This window comes from Ambystoma mexicanum, chromosome 10 (genome assembly GCF_040938575.1).
Source record: "Ambystoma mexicanum isolate Mex_15411 chromosome 10, UKY_AmexF1_1, whole genome shotgun sequence".
Lineage (NCBI taxonomy): Eukaryota > Metazoa > Chordata > Amphibia > Caudata > Ambystomatidae > Ambystoma > Ambystoma mexicanum.
Window position 1 is genome coordinate 368862262 of NC_090932.1, and position 25209 is coordinate 368887470.

The 25209-nt window shown below is 45.5% G+C and overlaps 1 long non-coding RNA gene across 1 annotated transcript in view; it reads right to left on the reverse strand.

Annotated features, from left to right (window-relative positions):
- Positions 1 to 4541: 4541 nt before the first annotated feature.
- Positions 4542 to 25209, reverse strand: part of LOC138493175 (uncharacterized) — a 184703-nt gene continuing 164035 nt past the window's right edge. Inside the window, exon 3 of the long non-coding RNA XR_011276292.1 lies at positions 4542 to 4587. This is a non-coding gene — a long non-coding RNA (uncharacterized lncRNA). The remainder of the gene's footprint in view (positions 4588 to 25209) is intronic.

Below are 25209 nucleotides of genomic sequence, written 5' to 3' on the forward strand. Positions count from 1 at the left end.
CCTACAGAAACTGCGTGATCCCATCCCCCCTGCAGATCTCAACTGCCCAACCCTTCCATAGGCTGTATGCAACTTCCCACGTGCAGACACTTGGAATGCCTATACGAGTAACAAAATAACCTCTCTGTCATTGGTCCCCCCGCCCCACCAACAAAGCCTACTCAACTCCATAAATATGATCCCATCCCTATGTGACAAACAACTGTAGAACCAAAACTGAGATCTAAACAAAATACTCAACAGTATACCACCATTTAAGCGAACCTGCCTTCTCTGTCCCCTTCTGAACCAAGCAAAACAAAGGCCCAGCAGGCATGAAACCCACGTCTGGGCATACCCCTCCCACTCATGGTGACTACAGCAAGATAAAAGGGGTGATTGCTGGAAGGTTTTGAATTCATCTGAATCTCTGGTATTGCTCTGGTCAACCCTCCATTCCTTCGTTATTCACCTTCCAAGCCATTACAAAAGGGGAAAGACTATATGCAAATCAGGCTTGGTCCCACCCAAAAGGCAGTGCAGCCCCGACTGTTGGTCACATACCTTCTGCACAAGACCACATGCATCCCCAAACACGGTCAGCCTTGTTGGGCCTCATCAGTGAGGAGTAGCTTGGGTCAGTAGGCCAAGACCCAAGCGGGCATGCAAGTACCCAAAGCACACGTACCTTTCAAAAAAGGAAAGAAGGTTGGGGGTTGTCCGCCACCATGATGCTTGCATACCAAGCAAAAGTATAGCCATTTATTTATTTATTTTATTTGATTTAATGTGATATAGATTTGAAAAAAACTTTACACATAACAAAATAATACAGCATAAATTAAAAACAATATAAACACACAAACTGAAACCTAAAACATACAGACCTGTTAATAACAATCTAAATATGCTCAAATGAACAATAGAAACCAATTAATTTAATTCAATTACGCTTATATTCTACTTGTATTTACAGTCAATTTTATAGTCAGTTGCTTCAATTGATTCTGGACACAGGCCCAAGTACAATGTCTTATACTAATATGTAATGTATATATATTACTAATATGTAATATATGTGCTATCAGAGCCGTATGCTGTTCTTTAACCCTATTTTCGAAATTAAGAATCATTCAGAGGGCAAAAGCTCTCAAGAGGAGGAATACAAGAGTACATGAGTAGCCTAGAGATACAAATGCACAGGGGCTCTTTCCAGTACCCAGTTTATACACTAATTCCATGGACATTCAGCTCTCACTCATTCGCACAGTTCACCAGGTTTGGTAATTGATTCCAAACGTTTCCCAACTATGTTCCAAATCTTGAACAGGGACATGTGCAGACTTTGTTTTTTAGTATTGATGCATTGATTCCAAAATGAGGGGTCTTTAATTGTCTCCAATTGATGAACAAATCTGGCAAGATGATTAATATAAACTACTCCCATAGAGGGGCATTCAGTCAAAATATGTTTTACCGTTTCCCTCTGTCCCCTATTGGAGCATATACGGCAGAAACGTTCATCTTTCAGAATACCTCCCTCCACACCCACCCCTGAAAGGACATGCAGATGGTTGATTCTCAACAACAGAATAAATCTCATCAAAGCAGGGGATGGGCAAAGATTCATGTAGAGTTGAGGTCTCTTAAATGAAAAGAATACAGTAAAAATAAATGCATAGCTATTTAGGCGGCCCAAATGAGTGATGTTTTCTTGCCAATTCCAAAGGTCGATGCCCCGCCCCAAGGAGGGCTTCATACCAAAGTAATCCTCTCCCCACTTTGGTTCCCACCCTAAATCTTGAAATAAAACCTTCATAATCTTGCCCAGACATGAATTGCCCTGCATGTCTCATTCTCAGCTGATCAGGTGCACATTGGCCCACTATTTCCAGCCTTTTATTGAGTTTCCACTCTCATCAGCCCACCACAGTAGGTGAAGAATGAGACAACCTGTTGTTATGCATCCAATGGTGTACCGCCTCTGGGGTGTCAAAGAAAAAGGCCTTTCTGTTATGCAGCACCTTTAATTTGGCTGGGTATATCAACATATATTTCAAGCCCTGTTCCCGCAGTCTTTCATTAGTAGGGGCAAACATATTACATCTCTTCTGCACCTGTGCAGTGCAATAAGATTCAATCGCCAGTTTATAGGATCCTCGCTTCAGGCTGCCCACCTCCCGTGAAAATCTAAGTATCTGTTTTTCGAACCCAAAGGTTCAGAAATCTTGTGATAATTGGCCTCCGGGTGCACCCGGTGGGGGTCTCTTTGCCAAAGACCTATGAGCCCTCTCAATCGGGAATCCTTGTGACAAATTACCTGTGCCATTCACCTGGAGCAACAAGTTGTCAACAAATGTTTGTCGGGTCTTGTCCCTCCTCACCTTCAGGCAACCCCAGGATGCTCACTTTGTTGCACCTCAGTCTCCCTTACACATCTTCCACCTTGAATGCCAGGAACTTGGTCTGTGCCCTGATCTCCTCCACCACAGATTTCAGCATCTCTGTAACACGCACATTCTCAGAGAGGCTGGCTTCAGCATTGGTAACTATCAGCATGTGAGCCGACTTCATGTCTCAGTAGGTTGACATTGATCTTAACCTCTTCTATTTTCAATTCAACAGATGTTCGTAATGCTGCAAATCCTGGCATCTAAGGATCATTCCTGCATATTCTGCACCTGACTCATAGGTTGGCTGAGCTGTGCAGAGGGAGCTCCTGGCATGTTTCCCTTTTTCGCAAAAGCCTCCATCTCAGTCTGCTTCTGCCCTCCCTTGAATTTGTGGCTGAGCATAAGCGGCAGTCTCCCGCTGCCTTGTGCAGGTATCTACTATAAATCTTTGATTTCCACACCCACCAAGGCACTACCAATCTAGAGGCCCCTATAGTGTTGGAAGAATATTACTGGGGCCAACACACACCTGGAGCAGCAGAGAGAGAATGAAACCTGCCTATCAGAGGCTTACCGTTGTTCAGAGTCCATGCACGCTGTCAACTAGGGGACTCTCAAAGCACCACACTCTTCCTTACCGCAGCCGCCCACCAGCAGCTATCCTTTCATGCACAAGGGAGCCCAGGCCTCTCTGCAGAATCTGCCTGTCCTCATTTCCGAGGGCTGCCAACACTGCAGCAGCACCAGTTAGGCTTCACAAGTCCCTGCCACCCCCACAGCCAAGAGACTCACTGCGCAGTCGGCTGAGAGGCCGCCAAAACCTCCAGTCCCTGCCTCTTCACGCCAACGCTCCACATTCCAGGGTGCCTCACTCTATGCTTGTGCAAGCCATCTTGAGGAAGGCCGGTCCCAACGCATCGCACTTAGGCTCAGTTGTCCCTCTAACACCAGAGGCGCCCCTCGATCTACCGGGTCTCCAGGCACCGGTGTCCCATGCCTCATGCACACCATCAGTAAGGATCCCTGTAGCACTCGGACTTCACACAGATAAAGGATTGCACCCAGGAGATCTCAGCTCCCGTGTCTTAATGCCATGATAGTTGGCCACACACATGTATTTTACCCTCAATGTCAATCGCTTTTAATTCCATAGCCTAGTGGACAGACCATGTGTCGAAGGTTTTGGCTAAGAAAGAGAAAGGGTCTAGCTACAGGTAAGGAACTGGTCTTAAGACACTGGAAAATTGGTAAATGCTTTCGGGCTGTGCAGTGCCTGATGAAACCTATTATTGTGTGAGTTCCCATTTGGATTTGACCGTTGGGCATTCTAGGCCATAACAGTTCACAAATGCCAAAGACACTGTAGGAGAAGTTTGAAGCCAGATCCTAGGTGATCCTTTTGCTAGTTGTGTGTTCATACCTCCACACTACCAATCCAATGCTTATGAAGATGCACAAGCATGTATACATTTTTCACAGTACATCATTATGTACCCTGAGCCACCCTGTGGATACACTCAGTGTCTACTCTACAGGACAGTGGATAATGTAACATCAGCAGTGCAGTTTTTGTCTAGTGACATACCATGGTGAGAGTGGAAAGAGGCAGTATGTTTGCCTTTAAGTCTACCAAATAGGTGTAAAAAGTTTTTTTTTAAAGTGTAGTAGGAGGCTTGCCAAAATAAAGAGACTTGTATTTTCACAAAATGTGCATCTTGTGTCAGATGACATCATAAATGTTAATTAAACATGTTGATGACAAGTACTGTATTAGCCAGGATTGCATAGTTTATGTATGACATGGGGTAAACACAAAGTACTCCATAGGGTAAAATAGGTTATTGTCCTAAACCATTACTTCTTTTTTTCCCCTCCTTAATAAGCTGCCTTAATTTCCAGTGCTGGCTAATTGATGTGTGGGAAAATGTGTAACATATGGAATAGCCTTACGGTGAGAGGTATGTGAGGTGCACAACCGGAGGCACTCTTTAATATGGTATATTTAAGTACATCATTTACTTTCTCTTTTCTGTTTTTTATACTTTGTAACAAATCACGTTCCAGTACCATGACTTGGTTGGGGAATTAATGCTTCCCTATCAAATAACTTGGATTGCATTACTAGCCAGAGATAACTTTCATGTTAAAGCTTATGAAAATATCTCACTCACCTTGACTTCTTCTTGCATTTTTGCTATGATAGCATCTCTGGCATCTGTAACATTGAGACAGACAGAATCAATTTGTATTCATATTTTTAACACAACACTTAAAAAAAACTGACTTTGGGCCTTGGAGACCATGTTGCTCAGAGTCATAAATAGGGACGCATAGAGGCCCGAGAGCATAACAGGCACCAAAAAATCACCACTGTGACAAGGAATCCTTGATGTCTGAGCGTGTATTTGTGATATCACACCAGATGAATGCGATGCATGAAACACACAAAAGTGGCAACAACAAACTTGAATCACAGGACTGTGTAATCCTCTTGACATTTAATGGTCCTTTTGAATCGTGAAGAGACAAGGGCAAGCAAAACAGAGGGGGCCTCATTACGACCCAGGCGGTAAGGGGTTAAGGGCGCCGTAAAAGGTGGCGGCGCCGTTAACCCCTTAACGCCTAATTACGAGGTCCCTTTGCGGATCCCTACCTTAACGGCTGGTTTTACCAGCAGTTAAGGATTGGATCCGCAAAGGGACCTTGGAGGTAATTATGGTACCGCAATTTGCAGTACTATAACTACCGCCTTCCCCATTTCCATTGAGCCCTATGGGGGCAAAAATGGGAATGGGAAGGGCCAATGGTGAATGGGGAATTACCGCCCCGCCAACCTTGGAATGGGACGGTAATTCCGCCATTCACCATGGCGGAATCGGTAAAATACCGACGGCAACCATGGCGCTACTAGCGCCATGGTTACCACACAGGTCGTAATGAGGCCCCGGGTGTGATTCTGAGGTCGTTATGAAAAAGGCTACTTGCAATTACCTTAAAATCCTCTGTGGTTGTGATTGCTGAATAAAATAATGGCAGTAAAAGCACTGCAGAAGTACAGCAAAGCTATGCTTTCTGAAAATTCCTTGAAAGCACTTATGGATGGCCTATGACGATGTACTATGTAGGGTTCACATGCACCGCTCTCCATTAGGGGTTAAAAATACATCTTCTGGAAGAAAATGGCTAATATAGTCAATTCTGTGTCCAGCACCAGACGAATTATATAAGAAAAGAAGAATCAATAGTAGAATCTAAAGCAGCCAAAAAGGAAACAATATGTGCAGGCCAGAAAACATTTGAAGGTCATGGGTGGTTGCCCCCCCATGATCCAAACTATACAGCAAACGAAAAGAAGGTGATCGCAATCTTGGGTGCCAGAAAACTGTTAGTTGGTAACCTTGATACCCAGAAGACAGAAAGTATTTCAAGTGGAAATCTAGTTCGGATGTGAACAATGTCTACTTTCACAACTTAAATAGGCAACCAAATGCATGTCATAAACATGGACAAATACATGCCCACTGAATGCCCTCTTTTGACTCTTGTACCGCATGTAATTCCATCAGGTCAGGAAAAGGTGGATGAAGACAGCTCTTACAGTTAACAGTTCATTTAAATTGGTATTGCGAAATATGCAAGTATCATGTTCTCAGACTGGAAAGTTTGCAAAATAATGGTTACTATTAATTCATTCATGTCAGGTGCTAGTTAATAAAATCCGCTGAAGCTGTTGATACCACAGACTTCCAGAAATGGCTAGCATTCAGCAGTCCAACAATTTAGCTGTATTCACAATGTCCCCGGAAGAAAGAGGAACTGAAGATTATAATAAAAGCCCAGGTTCCCTCTTCAGTGTGTGGAGATCTGTAAGGAGAGACTTCAACAGATCAGAATCCCTGTCCTTGTATGTATTTCTAAACGTGTTATACCCTCCCAAATCCTTACCTGGATACCTAGACTAGATGACCAGAGGTCTGGATTTCTAGGAGGGTAGACCTTGAAGAGTACAACTCCCTCCTGGAGGTACCTTGACTAGTTCATGAGAAATTGATTCGAAATTAGTATTTTTGCAGTAGTCAGCAGAAAAGAAGTTCCCATAGATTCTGAACCTCACTATTCTAACTCTACAGTCACACTATCTAATGAATTACTTTCTTAACTGGTTTGGAAGAGTCACACACACAGAAATAGAGAAGGAACCTATGGTTACAGAAATTATAGTCTTGTTTAGTGTGTGCATTCCTCCTGAAAGCTAGGCAAGTTTTTGACCATAGGTTTAAACTTTCTTCTCTTAGGGGTTAATTTCTCCTCTTAAGGTTTACTGGATTGAGAACTCGCTCCTCAGAATGAACATTCTTGTCTCAGAGTGTATTGCGATTGACTACAGCGTGTAGTACAATGCCGGGAAGTTCTATGATATTTTATCATTTGTGCAGGTGCATCAGGAGTGTAGAGAAAGTACTCTTCCCAGAGTTCAGAAAAAGTACTCTTCCCATGCAGATGCGTAGCGCCCAGTGAGTCCTTGGCGTAGGAACCTAACAGGTTAGGCCATGGATCCAGAAGGTATACACCAAATTGTTTGTTTACAATTGTTTGAATGAACAATTGAACGATTTTAAAGTGTCACAATTGACCTTTTCACAATTAACCGCATTTATATATCGCTTTGGTAATATATATATATACAAACAAAGGGGGGTCTGGGAATCTCTCTACCAGCACGAACACAGCCCAATGATCTGTTCTTGGGTGAATAACCCCTGGGAGAAACTCTACCAAGTCTTTAGCTCACTGTCCTTTTCACAGAGAAGAAATTTCCATGCATATCAGCCTTTGTCCTGCCCAGGGGCAGTCCAGCGCCGAAATGCTAGGCAATTCTCCTCTGAACGAGAGTACCACCACTAACCCCATACACGTGTTTCAGCCTTGTTGGGCATCATCAGTGAGGTGAAACTGTTGCCTCTCTAAGAACAGTGAGCAAGGGGTCCACGTCTGGATTGCCCTGTTAACTTAGGGTGAAACCCAAAGTTAATGTATGCAAACAAAGGGGGGTCTGGGAATCTCTCTACCAGCACGAACACAGCCCAATGATCTGTTCTTGGGTGAATAACCCCTGGGAGAGACTCTACCAAGTCTTTAGCTCACTGTCCTTTTCACAGAGAAGAAATTTCCATGCATATCAGCCTTTGTCCTGCCCAGGGGCAGTCCAGCGCCGAAATGCTAGGCAATTCTCCTCTGAACGAGAGTACCACCAGTAACCCCATACACGTGTTTCAGCCTTGTTGGGCATCATCAGTGAGCTGAAACTGTTGCCTCTCTAAGAACAGTGAGCAAGGGGTCCACGTCTGGATTGCCCTGTTAACTTACGGTGAAACCCAAAGTTAATGTATGCAAACAAAGGGGGGTCTGGGAATCTCTCTACCAGCACGAACACAGCCCAATGATCTGTTCTTGGGTGAATAACCCCTGGGAGAGACTCTACCAAGTCTTTAGCTCACTGTCCTTTTCACAGAGAAGAAATTTCCATGCATATCAGCCTTTGTCCTGCCCAGGGGCAGTCCAGCGCCGAAATGCTAGGCAATTCTCCTCTGAACGAGAGTACCACCAGTAACCCCATACACGTGTTTCAGCCTTGTTGGGCATCATCAGTGAGGTGAAACTGTTGCCTCTCTAAGAACAGTGAGCAAGGGGTCCACGTCTGGATTGCCCTGTTAACTTAGGATGAAACCCAAAGTTAATGTATGCAAACAAAGGGGGGGTCTGGGAATCTCTCTACCAGCACGAACACAGCCCAATGATCTGTTCTTGGGTGAATAACCCTTGGGAGAGACTCTACCAAGTCTTTAGCTCAATGTCCTTTTCACAGAGAAGAAATTTCCATGCATATCAGCCTTTGTCCTGCCCAGGGGCAGTCCAGCGCCGAAATGCTAGGCAATTCTCCTCTGAACGAGAGTACCACCACTAACCCCATACACGTGTTTCAGCCTTGTTGGGCATCATCAGTGAGCTGAAACTGTTGCCTCTCTAAGAACAGTGAGCAAGGGGTCCACGTCTGGATTGCCCTGTTAACTTAGGGTGAAACCCAAAGTTAATGTATGCAAACAAAGGGGGGTCTGGGAATCTCTCTACCAGCACGAACACAGCCCAATGATCTGTTCTTGGGTGAATAACCCCTGGGAGAGACTCTACCAAGTCTTTAGCTCACTGTCCTTTTCACAGAGAAGACATTTCCATGCATATCAGCCTTTGTCCTGCCCAGGGGCAGTCCAGCGCCGAAATGCTAGGCAATTCTCCTCTGAACGAGAGTACCACCAGTAACCCCATACACGTGTTTCAGCCTTGTTGGGCATCATCAGTGAGGTGAAACTGTTGCCTCTCTAAGAACAGTGAGCAAGGGGTCCACGTCTGGATTGCCCTGTTAACTTACGGTGAAACCCAAAGTTAATGTATGCAAACAAAGGGGGGTCTGGGAATCTCTCTACCAGCACGAACACAGCCCAATGATCTGTTCTTGGGTGAATAACCCCTGGGAGAAACTCTACCAAGTCTTTAGCTCACTGTCCTTTTCACAGAGAAGAAATTTCCATGCATATCAGCCTTTGTCCTGCCCAGGGGCAGTCCAGCGCCGAAATGCTAGGCAATTCTCCTCTGAACGAGAGTACCACCACTAACCCCATACACGTGTTTCAGCCTTGTTGGGCATCATCAGTGAGGTGAAACTGTTGCCTCTCTAAGAACAGTGAGCAAGGGGTCCACGTCTGGATTGCCCTGTTAACTTAGGGTGAAACCCAAAGTTAATGTATGCAAACAAAGGGGGGTCTGGGAATCTCTCTACCAGCACGAACACAGCCCAATGATCTGTTCTTGGGTGAATAACCCCTGGGAGAGACTCTACCAAGTCTTTAGCTCACTGTCCTTTTCACAGAGAAGAAATTTCCATGCATATCAGCCTTTGTCCTGCCCAGGGGCAGTCCAGCGCCGAAATGCTAGGCAATTCTCCTCTGAACGAGAGTACCACCAGTAACCCCATACACGTGTTTCAGCCTTGTTGGGCATCATCAGTGAGCTGAAACTGTTGCCTCTCTAAGAACAGTGAGCAAGGGGTCCACGTCTGGATTGCCCTGTTAACTTACGGTGAAACCCAAAGTTAATGTATGCAAACAAAGGGGGGTCTGGGAATCTCTCTACCAGCACGAACACAGCCCAATGATCTGTTCTTGGGTGAATAACCCCTGGGAGAGACTCTACCAAGTCTTTAGCTCACTGTCCTTTTCACAGAGAAGAAATTTCCATGCATATCAGCCTTTGTCCTGCCCAGGGGCAGTCCAGCGCCGAAATGCTAGGCAATTCTCCTCTGAACGAGAGTACCACCAGTAACCCCATACACGTGTTTCAGCCTTGTTGGGCATCATCAGTGAGGTGAAACTGTTGCCTCTCTAAGAACAGTGAGCAAGGGGTCCACGTCTGGATTGCCCTGTTAACTTAGGATGAAACCCAAAGTTAATGTATGCAAACAAAGGGGGGGTCTGGGAATCTCTCTACCAGCACGAACACAGCCCAATGATCTGTTCTTGGGTGAATAACCCTTGGGAGAGACTCTACCAAGTCTTTAGCTCAATGTCCTTTTCACAGAGAAGAAATTTCCATGCATATCAGCCTTTGTCCTGCCCAGGGGCAGTCCAGCGCCGAAATGCTAGGCAATTCTCCTCTGAACGAGAGTACCACCACTAACCCCATACATGTGTTTCAGCCTTGTTGGGCATCATCAGTGAGCTGAAACTGTTGCCTCTCTAAGAACAGTGAGCAAGGGGTCCACGTCTGGATTGCCCTGTTAACTTAGGGTGAAACCCAAAGTTAATGTATGCAAACAAAGGGGGGTCTGGGAATCTCTCTACCAGCACGAACACAGCCCAATGATCTGTTCTTGGGTGAATAACCCCTGGGAGAGACTCTACCAAGTCTTTAGCTCACTGTCCTTTTCACAGAGAAGACATTTCCATGCATATCAGCCTTTGTCCTGCCCAGGGGCAGTCCAGCGCCGAAATGCTAGGCAATTCTCCTCTGAACGAGAGTACCACCAGTAACCCCATACACGTGTTTCAGCCTTGTTGGGCATCATCAGTGAGGTGAAACTGTTGCCTCTCTAAGAACAGTGAGCAAGGGGTCCACGTCTGGATTGCCCTGTTAACTTAGGGTGAAACCCAAAGTTAATGTATGCAAACAAAGGGGGGTCTGGGAATCTCTTTACCAGCACGAACACAGCCCAATGATCTGTGCTTGGGTGAATAACCCCTGGGAGAGACTCTACCAAGTCTTTAGCTCACTGTCCTTTTCACAGAGAAGAAATTTCCATGCATATCAGCCTTTGTCCTGCCCAGGGGCAGTCCAGCGCCGAAATGCTAGGCAATTCTCCTCTGAACGAGAGTACCACCAGTAACCCCATACACGTGTTTCAGCCTTGTTGGGCATCATCAGTGAGGTGAAACTGTTGCCTCTCTAAGAACAGTGAGAAAGGGGTCCACGTCTGGATTGCCCCTCACTGATGATGCCCAACAAGGCTGAAACACGTGTATGGGGTTACTGATGGTACTCTTGTTCAGAGGAGAATTGCCTAGCATTTCGGTGCTGGACTGCCCCTGGGCAGGACAAAGGCTGATATGCGGGGAAATTTCTTCTCTGTGAAAAGGACAGTGAGCTAAAGACTTGGTAGAGTCTCTCCCAGGGGTTATTCACCCAAGAACAGGCCATTGGGCTGTGTTCGTGCTGATAGAGAGATTCCCAGACCCCCCTTTGTTTGCATACATTAACTTTGGGTTTCACCCTAAGTTAACAGGGCAATCCAGACGTGGGCCCCTTGCTCACTGTTCTTAGAGAGGCAACAGTTTCACCTCACTGATGATGCCCAACAAGGCTGAGACACGTGTATGGGGTTACTGATGGTACTCTTGTTCAGAGGAGAATTGCCTAGCATTTCGGTGCTGGACTGCCCCTGGGAAGGACAAAGGCTGATATGCGGGGACATTTCTTCTCTGTGAAAAGGACAGTGAGCTAAAGACTTGGTAGAGTCTCTCCCAGGGGTTATTCACCCAAGAACAGGTCATTGGGCTGTGTTCGTGCTGATAGAGAGGTTCCCAGACCCCCCTTTGTTTGCATACATTAACTTTGGGTTTCACCCTAAGTTAACAGGGCAATCCAGACGTGGACCCCTTGCTCACTGTTCTTAGAGAGGCAACAGTTTCACCTCACTGATGATGCCCAACAAGGCTGAAATACGTGTATGGGGTTACTGATGGTACTCTTGTTCAGAGGAGAATTGCCTAGCATTTCGGTGCTGGACTGCCCCTGGGCAGGACAAAGGCTGATATGCGGGGAAATTTCTTCTCTGTGAAAAGGACAGTAGAGTCCCTCCCAGGGGTTATTCACCCAAGAACAGGTCATTGGGCTGTGTTCGTGCTGATAGAGAGATTCCCAGACCCCCCTTTGTTTGCATATATATATATATATATATATATATATATATATATATATATATATATATATATATATATATATATATATATATATATAAAGGGGTTTTGGGAGAGTTTTGGGTTGGGTGGGGGGTTGCAGGGGGTATCCCCCCGCATATATATGCTTCAATTGACCTTCACAATTCAGTCAATTGTGAAAAGGTCAATTGTAATTCAAACAGTTGTAATACAAACAATTTGTATACAACCATCCGGAAGGCATGTGATGCTCCCACTGCGTCTTGTGCTCCAGTGTTGAGTCAACATGAGATTGTGCGCAGTCAGTTCTTTCCTCAAGCCATGGACCACTGCCAGACTAGGCGCATGCATGCCAACCCTGCAGAGATGCTCTGTATTGTTGAGGCCAAACGAAAGCCAGAAATATATTCTCTACTGGGAACTTACTTTAATTATATTGTCTTACACTACAAGTGTGCATACAAGAAAGCAGCATCACCATGAACCTGTCCCTAATATCTGTTCCTGTGCTGTTACTTCTAAGAAAAACTGTTAGGGCAGTGACCCAAATAAAATGAATAGCGGCCTCAGAGAATACATGTTTTAAGACTGATTCTCAGCAGTCAAGGGAGCACATGTTGTGGAGCCCTGCGGATGAATGAAGGACCTGCTCTATGTACAGTTCCACCCAAAAGGCAGTTATATTATATTAAGCAAGACTCTAAAGTGTCCTGCTGAAGGCTAACATGTCAATTCATCTTTCCTACCTTCCCCGCCATCTTGGAATGTTAAGCACTATCTACCTGAAACACACCCCCATTCAACGAAAATAAGAACGATTTTAAAAACACAACCTCACTTCAAAACCCACAACACTGATACTACTAACCTAGAATACTAATACCCTGCTGCACTACTAACTCTTGCATCCATCTACCTTATGCACCAATGTTGCCTTCCTGAAACTGCTCCGGAGACTGGGGAACCTGACACTGAATTCCAGGTCATCTGGATAAATAAGGAATAATATATTTTCTGATTCTAACACACGGATCCTCTAGCATGAGCTGGTTTTCCTGATATGTGTGCAATAGACTGAACTGCGAGGGCTTTCAAAAGAGGTGGTAAAGATTTTGTTATTTTGCTCATTGCCTCAAAATCCTTCCTAAACAGGCCGAACAAGTACACACTGGCCTTGCTACTAAGTCAATAGAAATGAACCACATGGCTAAATAATTTAGCAATTGTATGTCTCTATCTTTGAGCATGTTGTGATGAAATGACTTCTGCCCTGCAGGAGTAGAAGGGTGGGTAGTAGCTAAAGAACCAACTCTGCCCTCAAATTGCTACAAGCCAAGAGTGAGCCTAATCATAAAGATAAAATAGACATAGTTAAGAGATGTAACTCCTTTGCCTTTTGTGGTAACGTGGGCTTATAGAAGGCTATATTCTCAAAAGCATAAGCAAAAGCATCAATAACCAGACAACCGTGGGCTGCAAGGTATCCAGTGAGACAACCATACCAGCAGATGACACGATACGAAGACTACTTACAGACTGTCCCCGAAGAGGCCCACAGAACCTTAATGGAAGGCAATTGGTGACGATATAAGAGCCTAGACGTGACATACAGACAACCATAAAATGACAAGCAAAATAAAGATACACAAGGACGAACTGTAAAAGAATAATGATGTGACAAATGTATAAGAAGATACCACATTGCAGCACAAAGAACGTACCCAGCATCGAATCGTGCAACTGACTGAATGCATGTAAATAGGCTTGGAACGCAAGAAGCAAGGTGCTTGCAATGCTTAGTAGAAGAATAGAGCGGCATGAGCCAATTATATCTCTACCTCAAAGAAGCACGCTATACGAGTGCGACTCCATTTTGTAAAGCAGAACTAAGCTCAGGCTGCAAGGGGGCCACCAAGGCCGAGATTCATATTCCAGCTAAAGCCAGAAGGGAAGAGCGGAATCGAAACTCACCAAAAAGTAGCTAATGCTTGGGAATTCAAGGTCAACTCAAGGGAGGAGAGCGGCTACTCTGAAGACTCAAAACGTCAGAGCATGACTGCCAGCCAGTGAAGGTCGAGATAAGAGGCCCCAGGCAGGTGGCTGGGCTGAACAAAGAATCAAATATACAAAAAGAAGGAAAAAGAAGCAGATTCACGGTGAACAGACATGTGACCAGCCAAGGGCAAAGAGGTAGCAACGTCTGATGTCACCCAGAACCGGAGGATGCCATAACTTTTCCTGATAAGAACTACAGTTTCATGGCCATCCTCAGCCAACTAATTGACACATAGGCCAAAAGGTACTGATTGATGGAAGGGAGGCAGGGTGAATCTTGGGGCACTCTGCATCTGGGTGTCTATTTTGCATGCTGCTAATTAAAGTGGAGATTTATGTCTAGGGGTGTAACCCACCCAATCACAATGTACCAAATAATCTAGGGCCCTATAGCTTGTAGAACCAATAAGACGTCGTAGTTGTAGTGACGTCTATCACGAGTGATGCAGTGGGATGGGCGTAGATGCCCACTCGATAAGAATTATCCAATCTGCAGGCTCTGTTACCATATACAGATATAGCACCTATACTTAAGTTACCTTTCCGACCAATAGAAATTGCATGACAAACTTATGAGTTTTGCACGTCAAATGATGATGAATTTTGCCCATAAATGTTGCTGTCTGAATGAAGAAGTTGGGAGTTGAAGCGAGACAGGCGATCGCACCATTGATGATTACCATTTGTTTCCCCGTTTTATGAACTTGTCATTAAACGGACTTCCCTTTGCCAAACCTTTGAGTTGTCCTTATTGAAGTGTGTCAGAGTAAATGAATCCTGCACCCTAACCTCCTCAAGGTGCAGCTATCTTGTCTCACAGGTACTAGAGGGTGAGTTCTGACCTATGGGCCCATCAGAGGACGCTCTGCCCTCCTATACACTTGGTAGCGTGAGGATGGTTCGACTATCAACTATTGATTGATTAATAATAAGACACCCATAGACCGACGGCACAAAGTAACTCTAGGCCTTCAGCAATATTACGAGTCCTTCACCATTCGGCTGAGTAGACTGAGAAGCTTCCGGCGGACAATGATAGAAATAAATCCATCAAATCTACAGTAGGTCTGAAGAAACCTGCCTTTCCAAGCATAACCCTTCTCATTCCCACGGGCAGCGGATTGGATGAAAAGACTGCAAGAGGCGGTAACGACGGAGGGGCTGGTGATCCCAAAGTTCCAGAGAGGAACAGATACGAGCAGTGAGTGAAACAATAAACTCATTACTTTGGCAAAAGTCTTGGAGGCATTAGAACAAGTAAGGGAAAGGTAACGGAGAGTGGTGGAGAAAAATAAAAAGTTAGATGTAGAGAAGAATAAGGGGTTAATGACTCGAGTATGATAGAGAAATAACAAGGTTACCGGGAGGACACCCGAGAGAAAAAGTAAGGTTAACGGGAGGACACCCGAGAGAAAAAGTAAGGTTACCGGGAGGACACCCGAGAGAAAAAGTAAGGTTACCGGGAGGGCACCCGAGAGAAAACAGTAAGGTTACCGGGAGGGCACCCGAGAGAAAACAGTAAGGATTCGCCTTGTTCCTGTGCTTTAATACAGCGGTCAGAAGAATCGTGAACTCAGAGCCCACATAATAGGGGACGATTAGGCTACGGTGACGATTAAAGATGGCACAAATGGGGTTAGTTTAAACCCCATGTCGGGGTATTGATTAGAAGGCAGGTATATGTGTGTCCAACTGGTGTCTGTCTAGTTTGTCAAATATCTGTCATATGTGTCCTGTTATATGTCAAACGTAAAGAACTGTATCATTGATTGTTTGAGATGAAGTTTGGGCTTTACGCGATTCCGTATCTAAGAGAGAATCGCCAATGAATTGATGTTCTTGTGTAAATTGATGATATAAGAATTTTGGCCGGAAAAGTCTGGATTGGAGCTTGCGTATTGGTGCTCGCTCACACTATTGGAAGGATAACAAACTGCATAAGTATTGTTGATAACGAAATTGAGAATGGAGGAGGTTACCCCACTTGCACATCTGTGTAAGCAGTTACCCAAGCATGCACCTAAGCTTAAAAAGTACAGTACTGAGTGTGTTAAGGGTACCGCCCATAAGATGTTTATGCTGTGGCCACAAAATGGGTCCTTATCTAAAGCCGTCTTACAACACATGACGACTTACCTACATGCCACATACACAGGCAAAAAGCTAGAGAAACGCCTTGCTGTTTTAGAACTTTCGAAGATGTTCGAACAGGCGAATGAGTAAGAACCACCCGCAGACTGGATATTAAACCTATGCACGGAGAGGGGTGAGACGCCTACAGCGCCACCAGCCCCACCTGAGCCAGTCATCGAGGGAAGTAAGTCAGAGGGAATCTACCCGCTAAGAGAACTAAAGGCAGCCACGGGGTATAGCAACCCCGCATATGAGTCACCTACGTACAGTAGTGACAAAATCAATGAGAAGGACCAGGAAATTAAACTTGCCTCCGCAGTCCCGAGGGACAAGGAGAGACGCAATGGTGAAGGGAAGGGCCAGGCACAGAGTTGTGCACCTCTCGTTAAGGAGGGAGAGGGAAAGAAATGGAAAGGAAGTAAAGACAGAACAGATGAGATAGCATTCGCAAAAGACGAATGGATGGGAGGACAGATATTGCTGAAACTTGATGGAAAAGGAAGTGATGATATGAGACCGAGAGAGAAGTCTGATGAGACGCAAAGAAGGGAGAGAGAAAAGGAGAAGGAAATGAGGGACGAAAGAATAAGAAGAAAGGATAGGCTGAAGTGAGAACTAATATATCGCAAAGAGCAAGACAAACAGCTCGACCGCAAACAGAAGGCAGCCTATGACCAGTACAGACAGAATAAGCAAAGGTTGGAAGAAGAGCAAAGAGTACATGAGAAGACGGTGAAGAGAAGAGAAGATGAGGAAGTTAGAAGGGCAAAGGAACGTAGAAACGAAAGGATGAGGGAAGTAGATAAGGCTAGAGAAGAATGAAGGACGCACAAGGAAGTAGATGAGGAAATAGAACATAAATGCAGACAGAGGGCATGGGATATGGAATATTTGGAGCAGGAAGTTAAAAAACCCAATCCTGTTGTAGAATGGGAAGACATAGAAGAATTCTTTCCTGCAAATGACTCGGTACCAGGTACGAGTGGGACAAATATTGAGGATGACTTCGACACCAGAAGCATCAGGGAAACAAATGATAAAATATACGATGAAATGGGGTTGGAACAGATTTCCCAAGGGGAAAGGGAAGATGATCGCTTGGAAAGCACTCAGCTGTATGACACCGAGGATGTCACCCGAAGTAGTGAGAGCAGGGGACTGTCACTGGATAGGCTAGAAAATAGTAAGAATGAAGCAGATGCAAGGAGTTGCGTGAACTGGGAACAATCAGCGTCCAACTCTGGTGGGCAAACGGAGTACGAGACACACGAAGAAGGGAGACAATGTGAGAAGCGACTCCCAAGGGACCAAGGGGTACGATGGTCAGACACTAGCGAGTCCGCACCAATGGTATCGGGTTCGCCGCACAGCCTGGCCGACATGAGGGAATACCCCGCGGTCAGAGGGGGGAGCCAGCACCTGCCTATGTAGACAGATTGAGGACATTGCCAGTTAGACGGCGATGCAGGAGTGTTACCGCAGCGATAGACATTTCAGTTCCTGCTGCTAGAAAAGGGGGGCACAAGACCACAATATATTCCATGACCACACATTGATCGAGAGAACTTGAAAAACAAGCTTCCAATGCTGACATCGGGAGCAGGGAAATGGATACACGAGTTAGAAAAAATGACGGGGGGTGTCACGTTGGCTATAGGGGACATTAAAGGTCTCCTGATCGCCATACTAGGTGAGAGAGCAGACGATGTATGGAAGCAGGCTGGGTACACTGGGGTAACCATAACTAACACTGCCCATGACGGAGCACCATTCAATAATTGGAGAGCAGCAGTGTGGAAAGCACTGCAAGTGCTGTACCCAGACACTTCCGATATGGGAGCTATAATGACTCGAAAAATGAAAGAGTCAGAGGATCCCTTGATGATTTACATCCAGAATTTTCAAGACGCGTGGGTACTCGAAATGCATGAATCTTGGACGAAATCTATCCCTGTATTCTACCACATATTGTGCCAACGGTTGACAGAACCGGTGCAGAAACAGCTCAAGAAATTGGTAGGAGTAAAGCTAAACTGTGGGCCAAAATACAGTTGACAATTGCACACTACTGTATATTGTTGCAAGAAAAGAACCGAAAAAAGGAGGCAACTCGTAAAGGTGAGGAAGCGAAGCTGGTGCAAAAGAAACTCTCAAAGTATGCTCTCGAGGGAGCCATGCTGACAATCCCAGCTGCGCCAAGTGCGCAACAAGTGACGGAACCATTGCAGAATAACCAGGGTAGCTCAGGATTTTACCCGAGGGGTAGGGGATTTAGAGGAAGAGGATGGCAGAGTAATCAGGGAGGATTTCTATGTAATCAGGGAGGTTTTCAGAATAATCAAGGTGGCTTTCAGAACGCGCAGATGGGCAGCCCAGCTATGCCAGATGGACAGATGGCCCGACCACCGCCAGTGAGCTGACTGTGTGGAATGACAGGACATGTGGCGCGCATGTGCAGAAACCAAGGCATGTGGCAGAATGGCCAAAGGACGGGAACAGGCATGGTAAATCAGCCTGCCATCCCACAACAAGGCGGTGCACAGAATCACGCAGTGCAGTAGCAGGTGCCAGGCTTGCAGCAAGGTACGCTGCAAGGGGTTCAACCCTCGAATATGGGGAATTTGCCACAGGGGCAATCCCAACAAGCACCGCCGCAAATGTTGCAGGGCACTAACTCCGGAGGGGAGTCAACCCTGAAATGGGGGAAATCCACATGTATATAACGGACCAAACCTATATATACAATAGGACAGCTCACAGAAAACTCTGATGTGCTCTATCCTATCAGTGACACCAGACCCTAACAGGGAACCTAGGGTAAATGTCGTAATAGGGGGGAAAGAACATTCCTTCTTAGTTGACACAGGCGCAACACACTCGTGCATACGAGAAGGCAAGTTTTCCTTGTCCGGCCAGGCCACAGACACTCAGAGTTTTACAGGAGCTTACAGTAGAGTTACCTTTACAGACAATCTCCCAGTCTCTGTGAGGGAATGCAAGATGAATGTGCCCTTGTTATATTCACGCCAGACCCCAGTAAACATTTTGGGTCGAGATTTAATGACCAAGTTGAATATGACTATATCATTCACAGAGGATGGCATAGTATGCTCCACTGCAGGAATGCACTATTCTAACGTATGTGAAATGGTCAGAGCGTACTCCGGACATATAGCCATGAGTGCTATACCATTAGAACCGGAAGTCTTCGCATATGGCGTACGTGTGCTTATGGCGGGACTGCCAGGCCTCGCAGATAGAACAATGAGAACCCCTGATGAGTTTCTATTCAGACCAAGGATACCTATGCATGAAGAAGAGGGACAAGTATTTCCCTTATTGATACATATTGCAGCAGTACGAGCGAAGATAGTAATGGTCGAAGGGTACGATGATGAAGGCAGACAATGGTTGGCAATTATCGCCATTGAAGAAGGGTACTGAGTGACTGATGTCACCGATGATGATCTGTTCGAAGAATACCCTGACTCAGAAGAGACAAGGGTGGAAGTAAGTCTCATATTTTGGGTCAACATGATCAAACGAGAAGTGCCACATAGAATGATGTTGGCGCTGATCCGCCCCGCATACTTTGATGATGACATGGCCCAGGTGCCCGTCTCAGTATGGACTACAGGACCCTATGACGTAGGACTCCTGAAAGGAGCAGGAGAAGTGAACATTAAATTGAAACCAGGAGCAATTTTACCAAGGGCACGACAATATCCCATATCCAGAGAAGCGGATGAAGGGATTGCGAAGACAATTTCCGCCATGATGGAACAGGGCATCCTTGTGACGTCAGAATCACCATGCAACACAGTGATTTACCCCGCCAAGAAATCAAAGGGAGGGTCATGGCGTTTAATCCAAGATTTAAGAGCATTAAATGATATTGTTGAGGCCGAGTTCCCTATAGTCCCTAATCCATCTACGATCTTGTGTAGCATACCGATCGAAGCAAAATACTTAACGGTGATTGATTTGAAAAATGTTTTTTTCTCAATCCTGCTGCACCGTGACTCACAAGATCCTACGTCCTTCACGTTCAGACAAATGCGTCTGAAAAGCACAAGGTTGCCGCAGGGGTACTGTGAGTCCCCACCCATTTTCAACCAAGTATTGCAAATGGACCTAGGCAACATTACAGTAGACAGTGCTGTTTTGCAGTATGTGGATGACATTCTGATCTGCAGCACCACTGAAGAACAATGCAGGCACGATTCTATCCAGTTTCTGACTATATTGGCTGAAAAAGGATATAAGGTTGACAAGGAAAAGTTACAATATTGTCAACAAGGGGTGCTGTACATAGGCCAGCTAATCTTGCATGAGGGGAAAAGGATCACCCCAGAAAGGGCTAAAGCTATCATGACCACGGCTAAGCCGCTCACGATAAAACAAATGCAGAGCTTCCTAGGCCTGTGCAACTATGTTAGGGCATGGGTCTTCGATTACAGTTCGTGTACCAAGCCCTTGCTCCAGGCCCTGAAGAAGGCCCGAGCGACAAGAGAACAAATTGCATGGACTGAAGCGATGGAAGAGGGGTTCACAGAACTAAAGAGAGCAATTTGCGCAGCTCCATGTGAACAAAGCTTAGCTGCTGCGGCGTTCGCCATAGAGAAGGCAACAAACATTGTAATGGGATTCTCCATGACATTGTATGTTGAACCCTCATTATTTGCCATATTAGAGAAACCAAAAGGTACACTGACATCTCAAAGGGCCTCGGCCTATGAGGTGATCATATCAAATCCATCGATCAAAATAGTGTGGTGTAAAACAGTGAATCCAGCCACGTTCATAGCTGAACCAGTCACTGAAGGTGAGCCGATACATGACTGTGCGAACTATGAAGAATTCTATGATGAAATCCCTAGGGTAAAAGGGAATGCCCTGGCGGGAGGTGAGATCGTTTTCATTGACGGTTCTTCGAGAATCGACCAAGAAGACAGACAAAGATATACGGGCGTTGCTGTAATAAAACACATAGCGAACAGAGAATTCCAAGTACTCGTTAGTGCATGAATACCATCTCATTATTCAGCACAGGCTGCAGAATTATTGGCGTTCATACTCGCCATTGAGAATCATGCAGACCAGGAAGTAACGGTGTACAGTGACTCTGCCTATGTAACATCCATAGCGCACGCAGGACCAGCGCGCTGGAAGAGGGGGGGCTACCTCCAAGCAGACGGCACGCCAGTGCAGCACCCAGCTTTATTGGACAGGCTGATCAAGGCACTAAAGCTCCCAGTGGGCATAGCGATCGTGAAATGCGCCGCTCATAGTCACGGGACAGATTTTGTGTCACGTGGAAATCACGCAGCAGACACGGAAGCCAAGCTTATGGCACCCAAAAATTAGACAATCATGGAAGTAGAAGTAGCACGCACCCATGAGCGTTTGAGGATAACTCGAGCCACTCCAGAGGCTTATAGTAATATGGGGCAAACTCAATTGATGGAGCTTCAAGGGGAGGCAATACAGGACGAAAAGAACCTGTGGAAACATCGAGGGTGTTCTTTAAACCCCTCGGACGGATTTTGGAGACAAGACAGCACAGGTAAACCAGTAATGCCTGTAGCCCTACTAAAGATATCACTAGAACAATTACACTACCCATTCCATATGACAAAAGAAAATCTAGCCGCAACGCTCGCAGAAGACTGATTCATACCGAATTTAGCAGAGCAGGTTGCATTTTTTATAGTGAAATGCATAATTTGCCAGCAGTTCACAGCAGGGCACACATTAAAAGAAGTGAGAGGAGTCATCCCCCGGCCAAATGGGCCATTTCAGCACTTGCACATCGATTATGTTGACATGATTCAAGTGTGTAACGGGTACAGGTACTTAATTGTAGTGGTGTGTCCATTCTCTAGATGGATAGAAGCAGTTCCCTGTACACACCCAGACTCAACCTGTGCTGCCAAATTCCTGGTGAGGGAAGTAGTCCCTAGATGGGGGGTGTGTGAGTTGATGAGGTCAGACAATGGGGCTCATTTTGTAAATACAGTTTTTGAACAGATTAGCTTGTTGCTTGGTATAAAGCACAAGTTCTCGTCAGCGTATCATCCAGAGGGAAATGGCATATGCGAGAGGCTCAACTGCTTGCTAAAGGAGAGGATAGCCAAGTTGAAGCTTACTCTAAAGAAAGGATGGCTGCACTGTCTACCACTGGCATTGTATGCACTTCGGAACCAATCGGGCTCCGACCATCATCTCACGCCGCACGATATAGTCACGGGAAGGAGAATGAGGATGCCCCTCACCCCTCGAGATAGAGCTAGATGTGATGCCCAGTCTACCCGAGAGGTCCTGGGAACCAAATTGTCAGTATTTGAACTGCATGACATCAAGCCTCGCTGTCATTTCAGACCAACTGCAGCGACGACAAAAAGGGTGCAGCACAACACCAGACCCAGAGGGAGATGCTGAAACAGACACAGCTCACGGACTACGTACTCCAATCATCTTCCCTGGTGATAAAGTGCTTGTGAGGAATCATACAAAGAAAAGGTGGGACGAGCCAAGATTCAACGGCCCGTTCATCGTGGAAGACTGCACTCACTCGGCCGTGAAACTGCAAGGCAGGAGAGCTTGGATCTTCCTAAATGACATTAAACCGTATATCAGTGAGATCCCCTTAGCTGCGCCCCACCGCAAAGAACCTCAGCACGTGCAGATGAGAGCTATGACGAGGAAGAAGGACACATGAGCAGGAAAATCAAGACAAAGAACCTGGATGCAAGTTGTAGCATAAAACTGGACAGTTTCTCCAAGTAAAGGGGGATAAGGACATAACGCACACTCTGTGCATTCTAGTTGCAGGGTAAAGAAGAGAATCGCACATCTAAGCCACATCACACTGATGATACAAACTTTTGAATCAAGCCATATCCAAGCATTTTCAGCAAACGAGACTTTGATGAACTAAGAGCAAAAGCTAAGAATATCACACAGTCACCTGAATCAACCAACACCCAGACTTTGCTTTGCAGAACGTATGACATCCCCCAACTGAAATATCACAAGGGATGTGCTGGCCTGTTTTCAATTAGTGCTAGAGACATATCCATCGCTAGCAGGGAGAATTACCAGTACCACAGATTTTGTCCAAGATCCAGCCAACAAGAAAATAATCTGGCAACTACTGACTGTCATTGTGGAAGCCTTCATTTTACTGCCCGAGTATGGTGATAAGGACACAGATGCTTCCACCACAAGTGATCATTGATGAGCTGACATGCACGCTTTTCTTTCACATCATAGAGGAATGCCCAGAACTCGTAGGGAGAACCACGGATACCATAACATTGATCAGAGATCCAAGAAACAATAAAAACCTGAACCAAGTGTGGATCAAGCTAAATTACGTGGTCACAATCCACGCAGCAGGAAAGTGCAGAGACTGTTCTCGTCGAAAGAAAGGCCTGTGATCCAGAATCCAGCCAAGCAGGACAAATGTCCCTGTCACCCGAGGACAGTCGCCTGGCGCACAATGTCCTGTTCTGTCTAGTCACTGACTATCCAGAAATGGTGGGAAGGCCTGCAGATGTTGACGTCATCACCTTCCTCAGAGACCCAGCTAACGTCGCACATATGGGCACATTCCTCCACGGAATCATTCTCCAGGTGGAGCTATCCAATGTTCAGCGAGAATATCTGAGGAGATTCCAGTGAAACTGTCCGCCGTGGACAGATCCAGGAAAAGAGGCACAGTTCTTCATCTTACCGCCGTGGGACAGATCGAGAAGAGCAGGGAAGAGAACTTCACCGCTTTGTTTTTATTTTTTATTTTTTTATTTTATTTTTATTTCTTCCGGTTATTTGACTCCCATTTTTTATTTGATTTGGACGATACCATTTTTCCAGGTTTTCTTTTTTTTAACAATTTTTTCCATTTTTCCATTGTTTCTAAAATGTTCTATCTTTATTGCATTTAAACAAGATTCCAGCATGTCTTCCTGACTAAGGCTAATTCTGGGGATGGACTGGGAATTGACCTATTTTGAATATACTCAATGAGTGTGACTCACCAAAGAGGCTAGTCTAATATTTTTCCATAGTCTAGCAAGGGAACTATATCCCGCAACCAGAGACATTCGACACCCTCGAGAGGGGGGACTATTACGAAGCACAAGACACTTTACGTCCAAGACCTCCTGAAAGACCATAATGGAGTAAATAAAAAGAAGAGATCTTTATAGAACCTTAACCATTGATATGATTGAAATGGGGGGGGGGGCCAGAACAGTAACCTAGTCCTCCCACAAGCGGAGGGGCGCCCCCACTTCCCTGGAAGAAAATGCTGCAAACTGTCTTATCGAACGATAATGTGCCTATGTATAGTGATTATGATTGTTTTTCTGTCATTAACAATCAGAACTGCATTCTTTATTGCTGCACGAAGCACTCCAATTTCAGTGCACCCACCAGATAATGTATGTACGAATCCCATGAATGCACCCAGACCCTATATAGTCATTCCTAGAAAAACTGACGATAAAGTAAACAAACTAAAATTAAATGTAAATAGTAGTGATTCATACACATTTGAAGTAACAAATGAAGAGAAAAGCTGGAGACAGGGTCAGCACGGAATGAATGAAAACATAGCAATGGCCAATACACGCACACACACACTGAATGCACACGGTCAAGTGTCAATGGCTACAGAACCTCGAATGATGGCAACTGAAAATAAGAGACTGCCTACCGAGCAACCAGTTTCAGAAAATAGTGGAAGCAACCAAGAGGAAGCAAGCGAAAGGCCAACTGAAAAGGATATAACCAAAGCACTCAAGAAGACAGAGACTGCTACAAAAGAATTTGCTGCAAAGACACAAATGCTGATAGACCATTTGTTCCCGTTTATAGCCAGAGCAAAGGAAGTGCATAACGAGCTGAAAATTAGGACCACAGTGATTATCTCAGCAAGCACATCAGTTCCTACGAGCACTAGGCCCATGATGAGGCCACACGTTGGACAGACGATACACAGATGGTGGTTAAAGGACCCCTACAGGAGAATGCAAGGGGAGCAGAGATACACAAAACCTTCTCCTACCACAGTGATACAGGTAATGAAGCCTGCTCCTCCAACAAGCATGCCAGAGAATCCTCCAGCAAGAAAAAGTCACATAGATGCATTTAGA